At 32.1% G+C, this 14,014-nt stretch overlaps 1 protein-coding gene and 1 pseudogene across 5 annotated transcripts in view; both read right to left on the reverse strand.

Annotated features, from left to right (window-relative positions):
* Nucleotides 1-14,014, reverse strand: part of SGCZ (sarcoglycan zeta) — a 781,719-nt gene that overhangs the window by 142,063 nt on the left and 625,642 nt on the right. The gene's annotated exons all lie outside the window — the stretch shown is intronic.
* The window catches only part of LOC107502667, a 49,269-nt pseudogene continuing 36,645 nt past the window's right edge, over nucleotides 1,391-14,014 (reverse strand).

A 14,014-nucleotide genomic window follows, 5' to 3' on the forward strand; every position in this document is an offset into this window, starting at 1 on the left:
AGAAGCAAAGATGACAGGTGGAAGGAAGGGAGAGTTCTGTAAATTGCTGAGGCTTGTAACACAGGCAGAGTAAGAGAGGCCAAGGATGCCGGTTAGTGACAGACTTCCATCTAAGCACACTGCTGCACAGGCCAGCCTACCCCTCAGCCTTCTAGTCATGTTCGTAAGGGTTTCTAGTTGCTGACTGACCCCGAATTGCTCCCAAGGGAATGGACTGAAACTCGGATGATAAAGAATTTTATTTGTTCACACGTAGGTGATCAATATCAAAAGCTATTGCCTAGCCCCCAAGTCCTGGGTAAATGCTGAACACTGTACATGGGAACAATAAACTCTGTCCCAAAGGTGAGACCTAGTAACTTAGAGCTACCCACCAATTATTTAATGGTTCATGACAACGCTGCATAGTAAAATTCTCAGTTCATCAAATGAAATAGTAAAGTGCCAGATTCTAGGCCCATTTTCATTATAAAATTAATGGATGGTGGGAAGCAGAGTAGCACATTGTTACCTATACCAGGGAACAGATAAACACAAGGGAGAGATGCAGAATACAGACAACGGGGATTCAGAAAAAGCAATGTCGACACTATAAAGTTAGCCTAGCACTACTCTATCACCTCATTCACCACCACGAGCACCCTTTAGTCCCCCAAAGCACCTGTGACTAACGGAAAGGAAACCAATAGCAACAGTTTGCTACATCCAGCCAGACAGAGGAGTCTGTATACAGCCTGTGAAAGAAAGGATCCAGTTTGGACACGGTATTGAAAAAGCAATAATAAAACATGTGATCACAGTAGTGCATTCAATTGACCTATGTGTACTTCCCACCAACATTCACATTACTCTTCTTTTAGGTTTCACTGTTAGAAATTTGAGCCTCTTCCGCTTGAATAATCCATATGGGGTGGGGGTGGGGAAACAGAGACAGGACCACCTATAAATAGGGAGGGGAAGGAATTTGCAAGGATCAACAGACAGTTTATCTTGTTTTGAAAACAAAGGTGCCTTAAATTCTGTATGTTGATCACAGAATAAAAACAAGGTGCTAATCAATTTTTGATTTCTTTCTTTTTTTTTTTTTTTTTTTTTTTGTGGAAGTCACAGCAATACAGAACTCAACATGCAGTTCAGAAGAGAAGCACTGAGAAAAATCAAAGAAAATGATTGAAGTCTGGCCAAGGTGTTTGAAATAAAAAGGGAAAGTAAAGGAGAAAAATGAAGCAGCCCTCTATCACAAGAGTTCCCACACAGTGGCTGCCTTTATCCCTCTAGACAAACTCATGTGCTAGAAGGAAATAAGGAGCAAGAAGTATAAAAGAGTGGCAATAATAAAAGGAAAAGCAAGCACAAAATATCCACTAGATACAGCAAAACAAAAAATGTACTAAAAATCACTTGTTAACTGCTGACATGCACTGACAAGCTCTGTGTTTCTTTTATAAGAAAGGAGGACGTAGGTCAGGCACAGGAATGGTAACTGCAGGACTGTGGGTCCAGAGGGTTGGTCAGGCTGCGGTCTCACTCTAACTTCCCCCATACCACCCTCTCTCCGGACTGCAAGCTCATTCTGCTCCTGGTGAATGACTTCCTCTCTGGGCCCTTCTCCCCAGAAGACAGCAGAGTTGGGAATGGCTACTTGATTGAGGAGTGTTGCAATTGTTTGAGGTTTAAGCTGAAACTGTGGTCTCTGTGCTCTTTCCTCTTCTCTTGGTTCTCTGAAATCCATATTGGACCCTTGAAGGGCTGGGCAATCGGGGGCCAATTCGCCAGTCACATGGGCACTTTCTCCCCTGCCTCACAGAAATCATCCCTGAAACCTCTGTCATCTGGTTCACCTTTCCTGAATCCAAAACCACCTTTATCCTGTTTTCTTCCTTCTGCAAAGTCCACATGAAGTGACTGATTACCCAATAGTGTACCATTGTATGTCAAGGCTTCCTTAAGGGAATCCACCTCATCGAATTCTACACATAACAGAATCCTTTCGATTTGTCTGTGTCTTTGTCTCTGACTAGCCGTGTACTCCTTATGCTGAGAGCCTTAAAGATAGCATCTACGTTGCCCTGAACTGTATTAAAAGGTAGATTTCCTACATATGCTGTGCGTAGGGGGGCTCTGTGGACAGCTCTTCTGGCTATGGGGACTATAGCCACCAGCAGTGCTGTGGGACCCTCTGTCACCACCAAAGCTGCTGCAGGTATCGCCGCCGTTTGACACCTGCGCTCAGAGAGGAACCTCCACTTCTTGCTATTATCCAAAACTTGATCAGTCAGACACTGCACTCTTACTGTCAGCAGTGACAAATAAACAGTTAAATACTAACTTAATTTTCCTCAATAATCACAACTAGTATTTTCTGGGTCACAGAAACAAATAACCATGAGATCAGCGGCCTGCCAAACTATGCTATGAATACATTTCAAACCCCTAAATTGACACTGGTCCATGTTCATGCACGTATTCATTTATTAACTCACTTATTCATTGGCTTCTGTGCCCCCACGAGACCATGAGTTCCAAAAAGGCACCTCCTATTTGAGTGTGTCTTTATCTCCCTATCATGAGCTACACAGTACTCCGCCTGACTTGGGCCACACATTCAATAAGTGTGCCAAAATAAATGGATCTATAAACAATAAATATCATAACTTATACAAACAAAATTTTTATATTTGTATTATGAACATTCTGAAATGGGTTAACCAACCAATACAGGAAGAAATTTAATGAGTTTTGTCCATGTCACTTACCTAATAACTAGCAAAACTGGGTCTCAAACCTACGTCATCGATATCCAAATCTCGTTTTTTCCAGTACATTATTATCTACAATCTTTCTAAAGCTCTGTTATATGCAAGTTGTGTAAATACAACATTATATTTGTTTGTTCCTTTAAATATACAAATAAAACAAAGCACGAAATTTAAAGTAGTTTGTTAGACATGAGCAGGTGCTTGGCTCTCTACTGCTGATGGTTATGTAAGAAGTCTTATTGCCACCAAATGGTACTGAAATGTACAGCTATATTTTAGTTGCTATATTGGAATATGGTACTTGTCCAAAGAACCTGGTTATTTTGGATTTAAAAGTAGTAGAGTAATATAAATACAGGTAGCATCTTGAAAAATTAAATTAGAAAAAAATGTCATGTAAAATAAAAATATTGTTATCTTAAAATATATAGATATCTACTTGTACTTATAATATTAATATTTATAGTTATACATAATTGAATATATTTGTACATAATACTTTTATTATTAATAAGACTTCAATAAATGATATACTTTAAAAACACCATTAAAAAGCAAATGAAGTCATAGATCCTAAATACTTTTACTGAGGACAGTATCACAAATTAGTTAGTTATAACCTACCCTGTAGATTATAGGTTAATATACTGTTATATACCACAACCTGTATTTTGTATAGGTACCTAACTCTATAGTAACAGAGAAGAAAGTCATAAGAGGAATGCCTAAACTGTATTTATAAACAAATCATTGAGAATCTATTCCTTTTTTAACTTTTATCAAAACATGCCAAAGTTTTACATCATGCTAAATTATTTTGTGAGTTATAGTATCTCACCCAAATGTACACAGCATCTGTTCTATGCAGTACAGCTACAAATTGATTTGAGATATTTACAAATTAAGGTACATGCTTAGGTAACTACATGTATTTCATAATTTAGAGTGATAATATTTTAGAAAAATCCTGCTGTAACTGGAAGTACAAATTCATAATATGGCAGAAACAATGAAATAAATACCAGGATAATTTCTTTTCCATTAAGTGTATTTGCCATTGGAGAATAAAATTTATTTCACAACTAAGAATAAATCAAATTGTAATATACTTGAATACATGTAAGAGAAAAGAAATATTACATATTCTTTATAAAATAATAAGCAAACTAGAATTTTCAGTGGGAATTCTATTTAATAATTTGATCTTATTTTAGTGTGGTTAAAAAATAAAAGCACTCAATAAATTTCAAAACATGTTTCTGAAAAGATTTTTGATAAGGAAAAGACATTTATATGGTTTCAGTTAGACCAAAAATAAAATCACACTACCCAGAGGGGAACTGGTATATTTCACTATTTAGCAGGACAAAATACAAATCTCACTAAAAGCCCATTGTTTCATTGTGAAATGTATTTTTAGAACTACAGCATTTTGTTAATTCTTTAAAGTAATGTAGAATGAGATGAAAACATCAAAATGGATTACAAAGCATATACATATAGAACCCCAAGATGGTATCTTACATAACTATTTTTTTTTCTGGGATAAAACACATTTTAATTAAGTAATGAATACTTTGGACTTAATCTTCTCATTAATCAGGATATTGTGTGCTTCGTAGAATTACAGGAATACTTTGTCTCCTGAGATGTTAATATACTTTATATAAAATAGCTTGTGCTCTAATTAACCTACTTACGTGTATAACTTCAAGGAATAATAATAGCTTATTGTTGTCATTGGGCTACATAAATTATGAGCAGGAAATACATACTATATATATATATATATATATATATATATATATATGTATATGTATAATTGTATACCCTTATGTAATGTGAAGTAGTATGGATGAGTAATTACCAAAACAATCTGAAAATCTTGAAAGTGTTTTGAATCTATTTTTCCTCTGGAAAAATATTTAGAACAATAATTTAAATTACACTTTCATTTTTAGTTAAAATATATTTAGAAAACAAATTTTAAGTATGAAGAGTTTACATTATCTATTCTAGAATAAAGTATTTGTTTGATGATCTTTCATTTCCAATATTCTGACACTGGCAGGGTAGTGGAGGTGATTTTAAACCCTTGGCAATCTTAGTCAACCATGATCATTAAAGAGAGGGGAAGGGAGATGGGAAAAGCAAGAAAGAGGGAGAAGGAAGAGGAGGAAGGAGGAAGGAAGGAGGAAAAAAGGAGGAAGACAGAGAAACAATAACTATTGATAAATCAGAATGTACTCCCACCAAATCTACTTTAAACCTACAAAGAAAAATGTAAAACTTAAATAATCCTATGAAACTCCACCAGAAAGAGAAGTCATTAAGAGAATATGTACAAATACACAGGAAAAAAAATGGTTAATATGCATCTAAAATATAATAGTTTGGTATCAGCAGTAATTAAAGGAGATTAAATTGTAATGATAAGTTTACTAAAGTTGCAGATTGCTAACAGAACCTATTTGCAAAAGTGTGGTAATAAAGGCTCTCTAATAAGATTCTGTTTTGGAAAGTAACCTACCTAGAAAACAAGCGAGATCACTTAAAATAGTTTTAAAAAAGTATTTCTAACAACATGAGGACATAGACATACATTGATGTATAGGAAACTAGCTAATTGGAATCTATATTTACAGGTTATAAAATTTGCGTTTAATTTTTGATTACCTTATTTTCAGAATTTCTAAATTTTTAAAAGTTTTAATCTTTCCAAAGTTACAACTTGGAAAAGATCATGCCTTTGCTTAAATACAAAATAAGAGAGTGATTTCACTCACATGTGTGATATAAAACTGAAAGCAACAAACGAACAAGACAAACAAAAACTTATAGATACAGAGAAGTTTAGTGGTTACCAGAAAAAAAAGGGAGAGGAGGGAGGTAAATAAGGGTAAAAGGGAGTCAAATATATGGTAATAGAAGAAGATTTGAGTTTGAGTGGTGAGCACACAATGAAATGATGTATTATTGAAATATACACTTGAAACCTATATAATTTTATTAACCAATATTGCCCCAATAAATTTAATTAAAAAGTTAAAAATAAAAAAAATAAAATTAAATAAAAAGGAGTATAAAGTACATTCAGATTTACTAAAAATACCAATATTTCTAGTCTCAACTCTGTATTACTGTTTAGTCTTTCATTAAACTTTTTAATTTGAAATGATTGTAGACTCACATGTGATTGTAAGAAAAAATAGAGTAATTCTGTGTACCTCATACCTAGATTCTTCCAATTTTATACCTTGAAAAGTTATAGTACAATGTCATAACCAGCATATTAACATTAATACAGTCCGCTGATATTAATTTTTACATGTACTCATTCACGTGTGTGTTTATATGTTCTAACAAGGTTTAGAACACACATAGGTTCACATATCCATTATCACAGTCAAAATACTGAACAGTCCCAACACAAGGATATTTCCTGTTGTCCTTTTATAAGTACACCCATCTCCCATCTAAGCCCACTGTTTCTTCCCTAAGTCCACTACCCACCTCCCTGCCAAGTCCATTGTCAAAAGACCAAACTCTCAGCAATCACTAATCTCTATTGCTATAATTTTGTCATTTTATAAATGTTATATAACATAGCCTGTGTGCTTCGTTCACGTTGTAATATTTATCATTCGTTTCCTTTTCATTGCTGAGTAGTCTCCCATGGTATGTTTACTCAACCATTTGCTTAATCGGTAACATGTTAAAGAGCATCTATGTTGTTTCCACTTTATGGCTATTACCAATAAAGCTGCTATAAACATTCATGTGCAGGTTTCTCAGTGGGCATAATTTCGTTATTAGTCTGGAATAAATGTCCAAAAGTACAATTCTATATTTAGTTTATTAAAAAAAAACTGTTAAACTTTTTTGGAGTGGTTACATCATTCTAGTTTTAGTACATAGGACTAAAGACATTTGAAAACAGCAATATGACTGACAGCTGACATATTTTCCCCTGAGGTAGACTGATTTTGTAATGACAATATGAAATAAAGGAGACCTTTCATACCATTCATTATTTATTCATTCTTTATTTACCATCAGTCATATATACTGTGAATATTAAGAACTAGGTAATAAGGAAAAATATTGACTTTTAGGTTGAGATTAAACTCCTATAGTTACAATCTAGAGGAGATATCTTTCACATCAAGAAGCTACAATACAGCACTATTTAATTTTGAATCAGTTGCAAGCAGCACTTTGGCATTTTGTATTATATCCGTAGGTAATAACACAAGATGTGCAGTTACAAGAGAAGAGTATTTGTGGCCAAATAGAATCATTCTTTTTCTTTTTCTTTCCCCTCGAGCAACAGTTTACTTTTAAAAATAAAGAGGATCTGATAATTTGGTTCTTTTACAAAATTTCACCTTACCAATCGGCTAACAAAAAAGTAGAAAACATTCAAGCACTTACTTGTGTTCAGCTAACAATTATTTCTCAAATGTTTTGCCACAGCTGTTGGACCAGATACTGAGGCTGCACAAGCCTCATTTGCAAATGGGACCGCAGGCATCGCCTGTTCTCCTTTATGAACATTTCGTGTCAGATGATATTTAGATTTATCTGGTATTCTAACTTTACGAGTTACATTTCTCAACTATTATTCATACTTGACAGATATATTTCCCTTTTAATTATTGTTTGTTTAGAAAATTCTTATCCAGTTTACACGTCATTATTTCCTCATTTGCCCTTTCATTTTCCTTCTTGGAATTCAGTGTCTAATTGAAATAATCCCACTCTTAAATCATGGTATACTATCATCAGAAATCATTACCCCCTTTAATTATAATTTTCTATTTTTTTTCTCTCTAGCCCATGGATGCTACAATTTATTGTCTGTATATCCTCCAAAATATATAGTGTAGGTTTTCTGTAAATGTTTTATAGTTATACACATCCTATTTTTTCATACTTCTTATTGTCAAGGCAACTTTCAAGGTGACAGTCTGGAGAAAGGAAAGAATAAAGTGTTTGACCATATTGATTTCCTCATTTGATACTTTATATTGCAGTTTTGTATTTTCTCCTATTTCTTAACTAATATTGAAAATGTGTTGTCAATGTTATCAAAATTTTCAAAGAACCAACTTCTGGCTCTGTTAATTTTCTCCAGTATCTCTGTGTGTGACTTTCTCTCCCTTTACACATGCACGTGCGCACGCGCGCACACACACACACACACACACACACACACAGTATGTATTCATGTGTATACAAACATCTATTTCCCAGTTTTGTCCACTGCATGGGCTAGTTTTAGTGAGCACATCTAGCTCTCAGATATTGTCTTCATACCATTTTCAACTAAAAGGAACCAGTAAAAATAGCTGTTCCACACCTGGGGAAAGGAAAGTACACAACAAGTATGAAATATCTTCTTGTACCAAAAACAGGATGATTGGGATCTGTCAAAGAGAAAGAATCCGGCTACAAGGGCCTAATCTGGAAAAATTTGGACTTCAAATTAAATAATGATATAACAGTTATAATCCATTAAATAAAGTAAGAATTTATGAGTCTACACTCACATTAAAAAAAATATGGAGAAGAGAACCCTCAAACAGTACATTGTAACTAAAGAATACAGAGCAATAACAGAATTGAGTACTCAATTTGGCCATGAGGCAAGAATCATTAATATGTGCAAAAACTCACTAGTAAATGTTTGAGAAGTAAAAGGATACTTATGTAGTCTCAAAATATTTTCCTGCAAGGTACTTATTAATTACAATGAGTAAAATAAAATAACTCTACAGTAGCAAAATCTAATGGTCAAAGTTAGCATATCCAGTCAAAGGATTAACAGAGAGCATGTATATCCTTTTAAGATTGATTCACTGAGAATAACTCTACCTCGCTTTTGTGGTGTTCCTGCCAAAGTATTCGACCTGACTCTAATCATGAGAGAAGGCAGACAAATTCAAATGGACGGAAGTTTACAAAATAACTAACCTGTACTCTTCAAAATTTCAATGCATAAGATATAAAGACAGACTTTGGAATTGTTCCAGGGTAAAGGATATTGAGCATAATTGGTAAGCAATTATAACTGATTATTTTAGATTTGAGGAAGAAGGAGTCTATGAAAAACAATGTTAGAACAAGTGGCACTGTTTAATCAATGTTGATTTACTGATTCAGGTAACTGTACTTATGTAAATAATTATCTTGATTTTTAGAAATGATAAATTATGCAGAGGTAAAAGAATATTATCTTTCAACTCAGTATTAAATGGTTAGGCGAAAAGTTTGTACATATATATACATATATGTTTACACAAATACACATACATAAAGAGAGAAGGAAAGAGAAAAAGGAGAGAGCGAAATTTGCAAGCGGGGTACAGGGTTCCTGGGTACCCTGTGAAATTTATTCTCATGAAAGATTTAAGGTGTGTGTCTTAGTTTACCATTTTCAAAATGGCTATTTCTATATCATCATCATTTTTTATAAAAATCTAATTTTCCACAGAGATTTGGTATACTACTTTTATCGTATAATGGATTTTCATATATACATATGAATATGTATTATTTCTCAACTTTTATGTGATTCCACTGATATATCTGTCTATTCATACGGCATTATGATTTAAATATATATTTTAATATCTGGTAGGAAAATTCTCCCTGCATACTTTGTTTTTCAATAATTTCTGAATTTTCTTGCATGTTTAATAATTTTTTTCTATCAGTTTGTTCAGCTCCATAAATTGCTAATTGGAACTTTGTTGAGGTTTCATTAAATTTATAAATTAAGTCAGGAAGAGTATATTTTTATTCAGTAACAAAAGTTGTCTTTCCATTAGTTCAAGTCTACTTTTGTATCTCTGGGGATCATTGAAAGTGTTCTTCATATAAATTTTGTACATTTCTTGTTTATGACCAAGTATTGTATCTTCTTTGTTATTTTTGTAAATGACACATGTACTACTATTAGTTATCTACCTATTTAGAGGTGATTCTATTTTCTAAAGATAGCCACACCAATATATCCCAGCTCATATACTCTGCTTAGGATATGATGTTGACACTTTTCCTTTGAGACGTGGGATTTGTATTTCCTCTTCTTGACTCTAGAAGTACCTAGAACTAAGTCAGAAGTTATCCTTTGTTTCTTTGAACATATAGCTTCTGCCTGAGGCTCTCTCAGAACACAAAACTTTGGAGGTCTGCACTGCCTTATCAGAATTCCAGTGCTTCTGATTTTCACCTATTGGAAAGATCTTACGAGAAGGTCAACGAGAAACAGAGAGAAAGGAATCCTCATTGTTTCACTTCTAGCTGTTTGTAACTGTTTGTAGTGGAAAAAACTCTATTATTTATCTACTGAATAATATGCAGGCTTCAGGAATAAAGTATGCAGATGAAGACAGAGATATGAGTTTGAGATAGAAAGATGTAAAGGTGCTCATGTTAACTCTCCATTAAAACCTATTTGGAGTTTTTTTTTTTTTTTTTCTTTTTCTGATAGGTATGTTTAATATTGCCAAATCTTTTTAAAATCTTTCTTTTCTCCTTGCATATATCAATATGGTATAATTAAAAGCTTTTCTACTATTCGACTATATTATATAAGTTCTATTTGGTCGTGGTGTGTTTTCTTTCTGTAAATGTTTTAGGATTCTATTTAATAAGTAAGTATTTTTGTATTCATGTCATAAACCCATATATACTTTTAAAAACTATTTTGCTACTCAAAGAATATTAAGTGCAATCTATTATAATGTATCCAATATGGTTTGAATACTTTTAAATATTAAAATATACCATTAAATATAGAGTCTATGCTTCAGGATTACTAAAAATATATATTTATTTTAGGTGACTACAAAGCAGTATTATTCACCTTTTCAAATTTAACTAACTTATCTAAACGTGAATTAACTAACTTACCTAAACTCTTTATTTTTTTTTCTCAGCTAAGTTTTATCTTTACTTTCCCATGAGAGCTCACCAAAAGTAAAGAATAAAGGCAAAAGTGATTGCCTATAATTTAAGGATACTTAAATTATAGACTAGATTTCTTCACACTCTCAAATTACTTAAATTGGGGAGGATACTTGAGTCCAATCAGCTCTTTTGGTTTTCTTTCTTTTTTTTTAATCTTTTTCTTTTAAGAAAAAGTAAGATTTATTGAAAGTACATTTTAGAAGGAGACGCTGCACTAAGGAAGGCTGCAGCCCTGTGGAATTTGGAAGATGAGGAGGTAAAGGCAGTAAGCCACAAGGGAGGAGGGGATATCTTGGTTTTCTTTTAATTAAAATTAAATACTTGTTAATTTTTTAAAGGCACCATGGGCTACTGGTTAAAAACACAGATTTTGGAGTCACATACTACTTAATTTGCATCATAGTTCTATTGTTAACTGGGCATATAACCTCACACAATTTAACTTATCTAAACTCTTTAACACTATACTTGGTAAGGCTATTTTAAAATTAAATCGGATAATAAACAGTATCTCACAGTGTCATACATATTTTAAACATGGAAAACACTCTAGCTACAAGAGAAAAAAAACCCAAAAGTGATCGTTTTCAAAATTTATCAGATTAATGTTTGTGTTTTTAAAATTTAGATCTGTATGAGTACAGATGACATTTTAATATAAATCATACATCAAAATAAATATGTTTAAGTATATTATAACTTCTACATTACCTATTTTAAAAAGTTCACTTTGGGACTCAGTGCCCATGGTATATCATGACTGAGAGTTAGTTTTGATCGGTTAAAATATGCTATGATGTTCGAAATAAAAAAAGAAAAAGACTGATAAAGACAAAAAATATACAGACAAGATCAAAAAATATTTCCTAAGTTGTAAGTCAGGTTTTAAATATAAATTGCTGACATATTTTTGCCTTCATACACAATTAAAAACTACAGAATAATTCAGAGGGAGTTCAGCTCCCACTGCTGTGATTAAAAAACTGATTTCAGATTTCTGTTAGGGATTTAAAAAGACCTTTAGTTCTAATGAGGTGACAAGTTTGACATAAGAGCCAGCACAAAGGAGAAGAGTTTTAAATGGCAAAGACTAAATTGCCATAAAAATACAAACTTCGAAGTTCTTTGCGAGTCAAAAGAATTCTAGAGCATAGTAGACAAAGACACTTTTTATCCAGTGGCTATTAAATATAGGAAGTTGTCAGTTGGGTCAATTATCTGATATTCCTCAATTAAATAGCCTATAGTATATTGCTTTACTTGACTTTATTAAATTTTTCATAAATGTAATGACTATCAAAACTCAGATATTCTGCCAAGCACAATGCAATAACTCATTAGCTATTTAAAGTTGCTGAAGCAAAAAGATTATATTGACCAAATTAGAAATATAAAAAATAGAAACTTCTGACAATTTACATAATTCAATTAAGATAATAGTGCTAGGGAGCAGATTGAAATAAATCTGAATAATTTTACTGAAGTTTTCTTTTCATCACTAATTTAAAATATCCACTAGTGTTATGTATAGCAAAAAATGAGAATTTATTGATACTTATACAATTAATTAATAAAGAACATCTTGGAAATTCAATTAGGCATATTAATTATACAGGTAGACATCTTGATTTTTTTTTTTGCTTATTCAGTAATAAACACCTAGATCAAATATTAGCATATAGTATCCACTGAATAAGTATATATAAAATAACTATATTAATGAAACATATTTCTTGATAAAATTTAGAAAATTTTAATTAGCTAATACAAATATGGCTTGCATTTGTCATAACAGACATGTAATGCAAATGTGATACAGAAGCCCCATAGAATGAGGAACTTCAGAGTGTGTATCTAAGTATTTTTGCTACTCACAATTGCGAATATATCATTTCATAGGGGTTATAATGAAACATGCAAATGAATAACAGCATTGAAAAGAAAATATATAACTTCTAAATTTGGGGAGCAATAAAATTACTCTTCTTGTGCTTTTGTTTTATATGACAATGTTTAAAATAGTCAAAGAAATAATAAGATTCCTCCCAGATGACAGACACCTTCAGGACATCTTAGGAACTCATCAAATTTGGAACTAAAAGTAAACTCTGCCTTCAAAGCATCCAGATGTCTAGAAAAGAGTATGACTTACTGTAATAAGAGATCAGAAAAAGGTATCATTAGAATCATTAAAAAGGCTTTTTGTTAAGTGAGTCAGTTCAGTTAAGTATAACATTTTCTGGTTTTAGAAAAAAATATTTGTTATAAAAACTATTTAAAATCTGCACTTTATGAACATATTCATTAAAATCAGACATTCTAAATTTCTACATTGATTTATCCAGAATATATATTTATTTGATATTAATATATTTTATATATTACATGTAATATTTATAATATGTATAAATAATAAAATGTTTCTAAGTTTTAAAGTATTCTAAGATTATCACCTAGTAACTAAAAGTTCATCTTTTCCTCTTACAGTCACACATTCTGTTCTTTCCCCAATCAATCAATAACTAAGTTAGTCATCAACCAGTCAGAGAATAAGTAACTTCTAAATTATGCATTGCCAACTATATAGCCAACATAATGATAAGGTAACACATAAAAATTAGAAGTGTCTATGTAAATTAAGCTTACCTATAGAGAAGAAAACAAAAGCTAAATTTATAAGATAATATTTCTATGCCATGAGAGTTTGAAGGGAATAGAGATCAAAGTGGGCTGGAATAATATCAGGAAAATTAGTGAAGGAGAAATTCAAAGATCTTGAAGGGTTTGTAGTATACTTAACAAGAAAAGAAATGAGACCCAAATACCTGTTTACAGAGCCCTAAGGAAGTATTTGTAGAATCTCTAAAAGTAAATAATTCCAAGATAAGTATTAAAAATTACATAAATACTTAAAACATAATAGGGAGATTTGTCATAGTAAATTGTGCCTTAGGTTTAAGATTTCATGGTGAATATGTATATCCTATCTACCTATGGATATCTATTTTGAAGAAATATCAAGAAATTAATTACATTATTAATTTTTTGGTTGAATAAATATTTACTGTCTCTGTGCCAGTTAATCTATGTCCTAGCAATAGAGAAGTAAACAAGAGAGAAAATCTATGATTTCATAGAGCTTACCTTTTGGTAAGATGAAACAGAAAACTTATAAAACAAATAAATAAGTTACATATAACACTGGTTCATACGATGGAGTAACATAAAGCATGAAAAGAGGATAGGAATGCAGGTGGTTGGGTGCAATTTTCATTAAG

This window comes from Rousettus aegyptiacus, unplaced genomic scaffold, assembly GCF_014176215.1.
Source record: "Rousettus aegyptiacus isolate mRouAeg1 unplaced genomic scaffold, mRouAeg1.p scaffold_m13_p_11, whole genome shotgun sequence".
NCBI classification, from domain to species: Eukaryota; Metazoa; Chordata; class Mammalia; order Chiroptera; family Pteropodidae; genus Rousettus; species Rousettus aegyptiacus.